General features: G+C 37.7%; 1 pseudogene; it reads left to right on the forward strand.

Annotated features, from left to right (window-relative positions):
- Positions 1-7,155: 7,155 nt before the first annotated feature.
- On the forward strand, positions 7,156-9,958 carry LOC125583186 (annotated as a pseudogene).
- The last annotated feature ends 378 nt before the right edge of the window (positions 9,959-10,336 follow it).

The raw sequence follows: 10,336 nt of genomic DNA on the forward strand, positions 1-10,336 counted from the left end.
TTATATTATTAAAAAAAATAAACAATCACATTAACCATATAAAAAAAATTAGATTTTTTCTTATATGTTATATTTTGAATTTTTTAAAATGACTTTAAATTACAAAAATGAGGAAACCTTATATGTTATATATATATTTTTTAAAAACGACTTTAAAATACAAAAATGAGAATACCTTATATGTTATATTTTTTCTTATATGTTATATTTTGAATTTTTTAAAACGACTTTAAATTACAAAAATGTAAGTTTTCCTTAAGTATACGACTAAAAACATTAAAATGACATGTATCAATTCGATGGTTGATTTGAAAGCTTTCAAAACCATATGGAAGATAAAAGTCAAAATAATTCAACTGTGAAAACAATACTGTTCACTTTTTTCAAGAATGTGTTCGATGGAAAAAATAAGGTTTTTATGTCATAATTTGTTTAATGTCTAATCCGATCAACCCATGATGTATTAATTATAGTTTTGTTCCATTATTTTTAATAAAAAATTGATCCGATCCATCGGAAAAAAATTATATAATACAACAAAAAATATTTTATATATATAAATAAAATGATTAAATATATAAAAGAAACTATCGATAATATATACAAATAAACTCACCTTGCGCAATGCGCAGGTTTTATTCTGGTATATATTATTTTCTTTTCCTTTATTCACAGGACAAATCTTAAAGATGTGATATTAGAAGGAAGAGCGCATTTAGCTCTGCCCACGGCATACGGATAGACAATTTGCTGAAGTGTTTGATCGTGCAATGTCAGAACTTTCCACCATGATTTTAAAAAAGGTTCTAGAAGTTTACAAAGGATTTAAAGATGTTAACTTTTTGGTGGATGTTGGAGGAGTGAGTGGCACTACAGTCTACGAGTGGAGCATGTTCCTGGAGACATTTTTACCGGTCTCTTAGGCCCAAAGTGGACAATATCGTACTAATCGAAGAATAAAGAATTGGACATGGGATTTCACGATCCCAACAATGCAGTATTTATGAAAGTAAGAATATATATGAATATAAAACTTGATATCTTTGAATTTTGTTAGTCTAATATCTCTAAATTAATGTGGTTAACTTGTTGATAGTGGATACTACTTGATTGGATGGACGAACTTTGTATAAAGCTTCTAAAAAATTATTGGAAAGGAAAATGGAAAAATGATCATTGTAGATTTGATTACACCAACATAACCAAAGAGGGGTAACTTTTTCTCTAACTATATGTTTTCTATAGACATGTTGATGCCGTAGAGAGATGTGCTTAACATGATAGATCTTATTGATAGCTAGGAGTACATTATATACACGTACATGAGGAGATAACAAGAGATCAAAGAGAGAATATACTCCTATATTCTAGTAACAATATACAACAGTATGTACTTATCTATGTACTTATCCTTATCCTCCTATACGCCCCCGCAAAATGAGCGACCGTTAGAGAGCCCAATCTTGGAATTCAAAAGTTCAAGCTGTGGTCGAGGCAACGGTTTCGTCAATGCATCTGCAAATTGATCTTTGGAGGAGACATGAACTACTCGGAGAAGACGAGACTGAACAAGTTGACAAACAAAGTGGTAGTCCAGTGCAACATGCTTCATTCGAGAATGAAAAACATGATTAGCTGCAAGATATGTAGCGCCAACATTGTCACAGTATATGACAGGTAGTGAGGAAGAAGATATGCCCAGCTCAGTCATCAGTTGAGCAACCCATCGCAACTCAGCAGCAGTGTCAGCTACGGACGTGTACTCCGCTTCAGTAGAGGAGCGAGCTGGTGTTTTCTGTTTCTTAGACGACCAAACCACCGGGTGAGAGCCAAGGTAGACAATGTACGCACCAGTTGAAGTATAATCATCTCGATTGCCTGCCCAGTCAGCGTCCGAAAAAGCATGAAGATTCAAGGAAGTGTTGCTGCGAAGAAAAATGCCTTGATCTCGAGTACCAAAGAGATAACGAAGTACTCTTTTAGCTGCTTTATAATGCTCATCAGTTGGACAGTGCATGAATTGAGACAGTTTATTAACTGCAAAAGCTACATCCGGTCTCGTGAAGTGGAGATATCGCAGGCTTCCAACAACAGTGCGATACTCACTTCCATCTGCAAGAGGAGAGCCGGACTTAAGATGTAGAGAGCTGGAGGATGCCATTGGTGTGGAGACAGGATTTGCATCAGCCATGTTGAAGCGAGCTAAGAGATCAGTTATATACTTCTGCTGCGTGAGGAGAAGACCCTTTGCTGTGCGATTTGCTTCAATTCCCAAGAAATAGTTTAGATCACCCATGTTTTTTAGAGAGAATATGTTCCCAAGCTGCTCAATGAAACTGTTAATCGCCTTGGTATTATTACCAGTAACCACAATATCGTCTACGTAGATAAGGACATATATGACTACTCCAAGTCGATTGAGAATACAGAGAGACGTATCTGAGAGGGAATTTTCAAAACCAGAGGCGAGGAGGAATGACTTCAACTTTAAGTACCAAGCTCTGGGAGCTTGTTTCAAGCCATATAAGGCTTTGCGGAGCTTGCACACATAATGAGACTTTTCACGGTTCACAAAGCCAGCTGGTTGAGCAATGTAAACGTCCTCATCGAGTCGCCCTTGGAGAAAAGCATTATTAACGTCTAGTTGATGAAGGGCCCATCCACGAGCTACTGCCTGACCAAGGACGAGACGAACAGTTCCAGCTTTAATGACAGGACTGAAGGTCTCTGCATAGTCCACTCCTGGTCTCTGGTGACATCCCTTAGCAACGAATCTGGATTATATTTACATTTGCCATTTGGGAATCGTTTGATCCGATAAATCCACATAGTGCCAACAAGATTGTAAGAAGGATCAGGAGGAACCAAGTCCCATGTGCCATGCTTGATTTGCGCGTCATATTCTTCACCCATAGATGCTCGCCATTTATCATCTTTAAGAGCCTGAGCTACTGACGTTGGCTCTGTTTCCAGAGCTGTTGTGGTGAGCATGGCAAACATTGGATTCGGTTTGCTGATTTGATTCTTGGATCGTGTGACCATGGAGTGCTTGTTTGTCGGAGCAGGTAATGGTTGCTCAGTTTCTGCAACAGGACCAGAAGGGGTCGTAGTTGTTGATTGAGTTGAAGCCGGCACATTTTGCTCCTCTGTTTCAGTAACTGCACTCGGTGTTGTTCCACTGATTGGTGAAGGACCCGAACCTGGGGGCGTCTCAACTGCATGCGTCGGTGGAGTGGAATGGCCAGATACCTGCAACAATGGAGGAAACCAAAGAGTGGAAGAAGAAGACACATGTAATGAATTTATTTTGAGATTTTGGTGAGGAAAGGTGGTTTCATGAAACTGAACATGCCTCAAGATAAAAATTCTTTTAGAGGAAGGCTCAAGGCAAAGGTAAGCACTTTGAGTTTGAGAGTAACCAAGAAAGATGCACGGTTTGGAACGAGGTTCAAGTCTGTGTTTAGTATATGGTCTTAGCCAGGGGTAACAGAAGCAACCGAACACACGTAGTTTAGTGTAGTTCGGGGATGATCCATTGAGACATTCGAAAGGAGAAGAATTTGAGACAGTGGATGTTTGAAGGCGATTTATGAGGTAGGAAGCTGCTGAAAGAGCATAGCTCCAGTAAGATATCAGAAGAGAAGCATGAGAAAGAAGAGCTAAGCCGGTTTCGACGAGATGACGATGACGTCTCTCAGCAAAGCCGTTGTGCTCAGGTGTATGAGGAGGAGAGGTGAGATGAGAGATACCATTTTCAGCTAGAAGTTTAGCCATGGCAGTGAACTCTCCCCCATTGTCCGAATAGAATGTGATTATTCGGTGATTGAATTTGTTTTCCAAAAGTTGTTTGAAGCGGGTGAAGGTAATTAGAACATCTGATTTCTTCAGTAACGGGTATAACCACACATAGTGCGTGAAGTGATCGACAAAGATCACATAGTATTTGTACCCATCGATAGAATGAACCGGAGAGGTCCAAACATCAGAAAAGAGGAGTTCGAGTGGTTTATATGATGTGAGAGTTGAGGTAGAGAAAGGAATTTTGTGGCTTTTTGAGATTGAACAAGCATTGCATAAAAGGGATGAATCTTTATTGAAAGTAGGTAAAGAGTAATGAGAGACAACAGATTTTAAAACCGAAACAGAGAGGTGCCCAAGCCGAGAATGCCAAATAGGCAATGGACTTTTTATTGTTGCAGAAAAAACACAAAAACGAGAATCATTCAGAGCTGGCCATTCATATCCACCTCTAGATGTCTTTCCTTGGATCAATTGCGCCCCTGAGTTGAGATCCTTCACGTGAAAAGAGTTGGGAAAGAATTCCACCGAAACAAGATTATTAGTGCAAAGTCTTTTAACTGAAATCAAGTTTCTTGCGATGGAAGGAACAGTTAGCACATTCTGAAGAGATAAAGCATGTGTAGAGTGAGGAAGAGAGAGTGAACCCGCGTGAGTGATTTGGAGTCCAATACCATTTCCTACCATCACCTCTTCAGAACCATTGTACGGGGAGTGCAGCGCAAGGTTAGCAAGATCAGATGTAATGTGATGAGTTGCACCACTATTTAAGAGCCAAGACGAAGGATCTGGTGGCATAGTTGATACATTGTACGCACTTGGAGAACCATTTTGCGTTCCTCTGGGACGGAATGCCGGAGTCGACTGTGCAGATTGTGTTTGTTGCTGTTGCTGTTGCACAAGATGAAACAGAGGACATAGCTTAGCGCTATGTCCTTGTTGACCGCAGGCTTGACACTTGCCAAGGTATGGACGGCGATTGTTGTTGTGGTTCCTGGAAGCTGAGTTGTGTTGCTCCGAGGATGAGTTCGAACGCCAGTTGCGGTTCTGGTTACGGTTCTGCACGTAGTTAGCAGTGGCTGGGAATGAGGACGATGGTGGTTGGGCGTCGTTGTTGATAGCTATCTCCCGATTGAGAAGCTTCTCATGAAGTTCATGGAAAGAGATCGATACATCTCGACTATTGATGTCTTGAGATTTTGAATGGTTTTAAGCATCATTTCTATACTCATTTAGATCATTTAGGATGCATTTAGAGTCTAAAAAGGTACATAGCATATACATGTGTGGTATTTTAGGTTTGCAAAAGCTAAAGTTGAAGTATGGAGAGTTTGATGGGAAATCATGAAGAAGGTGCAAAACATGTTTCTACCGCGGACGCATTCCGCGGACCAACCCTGTCCGCGGATTATGGGCAGTGAAGACAATTGAAGCTAAAAGAACCGCGGGTCATGGCTGCGGATGCGTGCAGTCCGCGGAATCATGGCCGAGAGGTCAATTTGGTGTGAACGAACTGCGGGTCACGGACGCGGGTTGAGGCCGTCCGCGGGATTGGACGAAGATGGACTGCGGACATCGACTGCGGACGAGCATGGTCCGCGGAAACAAGGCAGAGAGATCGAGTTTTCATGTGTATGAAGCGCGGACCACGGCCGCGGGTTGGAGCCGTCCGCGGTCGATGCCAAGGCTATTTTTACCATTTTTTCCTTGTGTTTTTAAAAACGAAAAAATACATTGTAAACCCAATTTTAGGAGGAGATATTATTTTCTATCTAATCTTGATCATAATTTCTTATCTTTTCTTGATTATCTTGCTCTCTAATCCTGGTTAACCTTGAATCATCCATGTTTTTGGGGTTATTCATGTCTATTAGTGAGTAGACTAATCTTGGATTCATGGGCTAGGGTGATTAAGGGTGATTAGAGAAGATCTAGGGTGTTTAGTGTTAGATTTACTTGTTTCCTTGCTTGTTGAGGGTTCTCAATGCTATTTTAGTCTTGATCATACTAAAATAGATCTTTAGGCATTTCCTGCCCACAAGGTGTATGATGAAATGCATGAACCAACTCTTCAATACTTTTAGCTTGCTTTACCTAAGAGATTAGTTGCTAAAGGAGTTAAGATTACTATTGGACTTGCTCTCCATGTTTGCTTTAGTAACATTCGACCTAACAGATTAGATGCTTGAGTTGCTTTACCAAAAGAACATTCATCTAGAGATAGAGCTTGTTTAGCTTAGTGTCTAGGCATAAGGAAAGTGTTTGATTGGTACCTTGCCACCCTTAGATTGAATCTACATCACCCGAGATCAAATGCCTAGCCCCATGAGTCCTCTTGCTTCAAATTGAGAAAGAAAGATCATTACTTTATTGCATTAGCTTATTAGTTCTTAGTTCATACCATCTTTAAAACCGGATCGCACTTAGCTTAAGCATGAACTTGCATTCCCTTTGCTTTAGAATCACCTAGGATTGGTTCGACAATCTTTTATACTACGTTGATTTGATCTCGGATCCTTGAAAAGTCCTGCATCAACTATGAATCGATTCAATGACTGATTTGTAATCATCACCGAGGCCATCGAGGATTATGTCAGTGAGATCTTCAGGGTCGAGAGGACTACCGAGTAGAGCAAGCGCATCAGCCTTGGTCTTGATAAGCTGCATATAGCTATCAATGTCCTTGGTGCCTTTAACACATAGTTTAAGCTGTTGTTTGAGCTGTTTGATATGGCCTCTAGTGGGTTTACCATATGTGTTGGCCAAGGTGGTCCATGCTTCAAGAGTGGATCGCGACGTTGCGATGAGTTGTTGCAGAGATGATTCAATGGCCCCCATGAGACCACTGAAGATAAGACTATCTTGTCTCTGCCATGCTTTGAGAGAAGGATTGGAGATGGTGTTACCATTTTCGATAAAAGTGGGTGGAGGCAATTCAGCGGTGTTGTCAACAAACTTGACAAGATCATATCCCCTGGGAAGAGAGGTTATTTGAATGCTCCAAGTAAGGTAATTTGTCGAAGACAATTTGGTGATGTTGATCATATTGATCGCAGAGATAGGGTTTGCGGGATCAGTTGGGTTGATGTTTAAAACATTGGAGGAAGAGGTTAGTGTTACCATGGCAATGAAACAGAGAAAAAAAATTTTGAGGATCTGTTTGATTTAACAAGATCGCTCTGATACCATGTAGAGAGATGTGCTTAACGTGATAGATCTTATTGATAGTTAGGAGTACATTATATACACGTACATGAGGAAATAACAAGAGATCAAAGAGAGAATATACTCCTATATTCTAGTAACAATATATAGCAGTATGTACTTATCTATGTACTTATCCTTATCCTCCTATAAATGCTAACACAATGCTCGGGCGGTAAAGAGAAATCGTTTTCACAGTTCGAGCATTTGGCATTTGGTTCAGGTTTTAGTCGATGTGAAGCTATATGTCGTGCTTATTCATATTCTGTTATCGAAATCCACAAATAGATTTGGAATCTACGAAAACAACATAATGATTGAAGCTTTTTTACTTTTATTAATGATTTTTATTGCATGTAATACAGTTTTATGGTGTCGGTTTGCTCAATTTTTCTTTTCATTTTGTTCCTTTGTGGTGCTTGTTAGTATTAACGGAGTCTGATTAGTATGAAAGTGTGTGTGTGTGTGTTTGCATTATGTTTTTTTTCTTACATTCTATTCGTGTATTATGCTTAATTTATCATATATTTAGCTTCAGAGTTAGAATCGTGAACATTAAAACCGCTGCATAAAGGATTTTGATTTTTGTAAAAAAATATTTTATTTGGTTTTTAGCATGGTTTAGTATGTACCGGTCTGTAAACGTGATTTGCTAAACGCCTTAGTCATTTAAACGCCATTTAGTAGATTTTTTGGAATTAAATCAGAAGTTGAATATTATATGTGGTTTGGTGATCATATTTGTAAGATTGGGGGATCTAGTGATAAGAAAGAATTTGGGGGGTCTGGGTGTGGGATTGAATAGTGTGGAAATATAGTGAAGTCATCCCAATAAAACCCATTTATCATTTAGAGGCAAAAAGTTTCACCGATAAGGGTAAAAGTAAATCTATGAGAGATGAAATTTATCAGTTTACTACTAGGAATAGAATAACAACAAAAGGAGTGGTGTACTAGGCCACCTTGAGGTGTGCTATCTACTCTATTAAAATAGAGACACTTTTTTTATCTACTTAAAAAAAGTCTTACTAGGACCATTTATTTAGTAGCCTAACATAATATATTATCTAAATTAATTTACATACATATTAATAATCCCAACCATCCCACGATTATCTAGACTATTTGATTTCATATTCAAAACTAACGTAACCAACCCTTTATACTTCTCCTACCATCCCAACCATTTATATAGTTTTACATTTATATACAAGTTCATCATCAACAAAACTAATAAACCTACACTTGATTTCATATTCTTTCTACATAACCAACCTTTTATACTTCTCCAACCATCCCAAGCATTTATATAGAGTAGATTTATATATGCGTTCATCATCAACAAAACTAATAAACTAATAAACCTACACTTCCATAATCCAAAAGTTCATCATCAACAAGACTCTGGAAGGAGACGATTACCTAATTAATTAATCAGACTAACTTTTCAGTCCCAGTTTCATCTTCTTGCTTATCACCACGTGAAGGAGACCATTACCTAATTTATTTTTGGACCATTAAAATCGGTTTACTAGATATTTTATACTCTCGAACAAACCACTGATCCTAATAAACAATCAACTACGATTATCTTCAAAATAAAAACAATTTCAGATGTAAAAGAAACAAGATAATACCGAATGTTAAATCAATAAAGATAAGAACATAGATATTATGAAGATAACCGAAAAAAATTTAACGAATCAATATTAGGATCACGTTAGTTTTGTTTGACACTAAATCTTAACAAAAAGTATAAAGCTTTTTTCAATTTAGATACAAAATCACAGAAAATATTCCACAACTTCTTAAACAACATTATGGAATATCCTAATCCGTTCAAAATACAACCCTAGAACATCTCAAGCCTACACGCTATATATGCCTGTAGTTATAACACCACATTATTATTCAAACATTTACTCTCCATTGTTTACATTATGCCTCCAAAAGCTAAAACTTTCGTTAGTGATATCAAACCCTGGAAAACAGAGTGGCGAGTTCATGTCAAAGCAGTTCATTCATATTGTCTCTCTGCACAATGAATGAACTGCTTTGACATGAGGTCCTAGATCCGATTTGACCTCAGCAAATAATCAAGCACTCAGTACTGATTTTTTGAACAGTATTAAAGTTTCTGGACTGCCGAACCATAGTCTGAGATTGAAGATTGTTGTCCTGTTATGTTGCTCAGAAATATTAATTCTACAGGGGGTTTAATGAATGGAACCAGACTGCAAATAACAGAGATGATGGATTTCATGGTTGGTGCTAGAATACTTACTGGAGAGAAAGTCGGTGACATAGTTTATATTCCTAGGTTGTTGATACATCCATCAGATAAGAAACTTCCTTTCAAAATGCGAAGAAGACAATTGCCTTTAGCTGTGGCTTTTGCAATAACTATCAACAAAAGCCAAGGACAATCACTCTCTCAAGTTGGTCTATTTCTTCCTAGACCTGTGTTTTCACATGGACAGCTCTATGTTGCAATTTCTAGGGTGACCTCAAAGAAAGGATTGAAAATCCTTATTGTGGACAAGGATGGAAAGCCTCAGAGGAAGACTAAGAATGTTGTTTTCAAAGAAGTGTTTAACAACCTTGAAAACGAAGATCAGGATTGAAAGTTGACTTGATTTTGTTTCTATGGTTGAACAATGTTATGAATTTGTTTCTAAAGTTTAAGCTCTTTTGAACCTTCTAAGTTTGGTATAATTCTCATGTTTTATCTAAGTTTGATGCAGTGTTATTTCTTTTGTCCACGATCCATTCAAAACTAAGCATACCACAAGCATTATCACACATTCAAGTAATTCATTTTAAATCTCCCAAAAAAAAGAAGAATGATATAAGAATAATTCTAAGCCAAAAACTACTCAGAAAAAAATAAACAAGCCGTTCTAAACTAACCAGTCAATTCATAATAGTCATTATCCTATACTATTTCTTTAGTTTTGAGTAACTAACCTTAGTATTCGTTATTTGAATGTACTGGCCAAGGTATAATTCTTTGATGATTGTGGTTACATTCTTAGTTTCTGGTCAATTCACCACGTACCTGAAACAAAGTTGTCGTATACATCATATTAACAACAATTATAACTAAGAATGAAAGATATAAGTCGTATTGTTCCATATCCAAAGAATTTCTTTGATTATATTATGATTAATCATTAAGCTAGACAATTAAGCATCTATTTCTTAAAACAGTTAGTAACATTCTAGCTAAAATTGCATTTATAGCTTAACGATTATATAAAGCATCAAGATAGAGACGTGGACTTATCTTTAAAGCTCTCTTATTGTAGAACCACAAGTTCCTTCTATTCTCCTA

The sequence above is a fragment of the Brassica napus genome, chromosome C3 (genome assembly GCF_020379485.1).
Source record: "Brassica napus cultivar Da-Ae chromosome C3, Da-Ae, whole genome shotgun sequence".
NCBI classification, from domain to species: Eukaryota; Viridiplantae; Streptophyta; class Magnoliopsida; order Brassicales; family Brassicaceae; genus Brassica; species Brassica napus.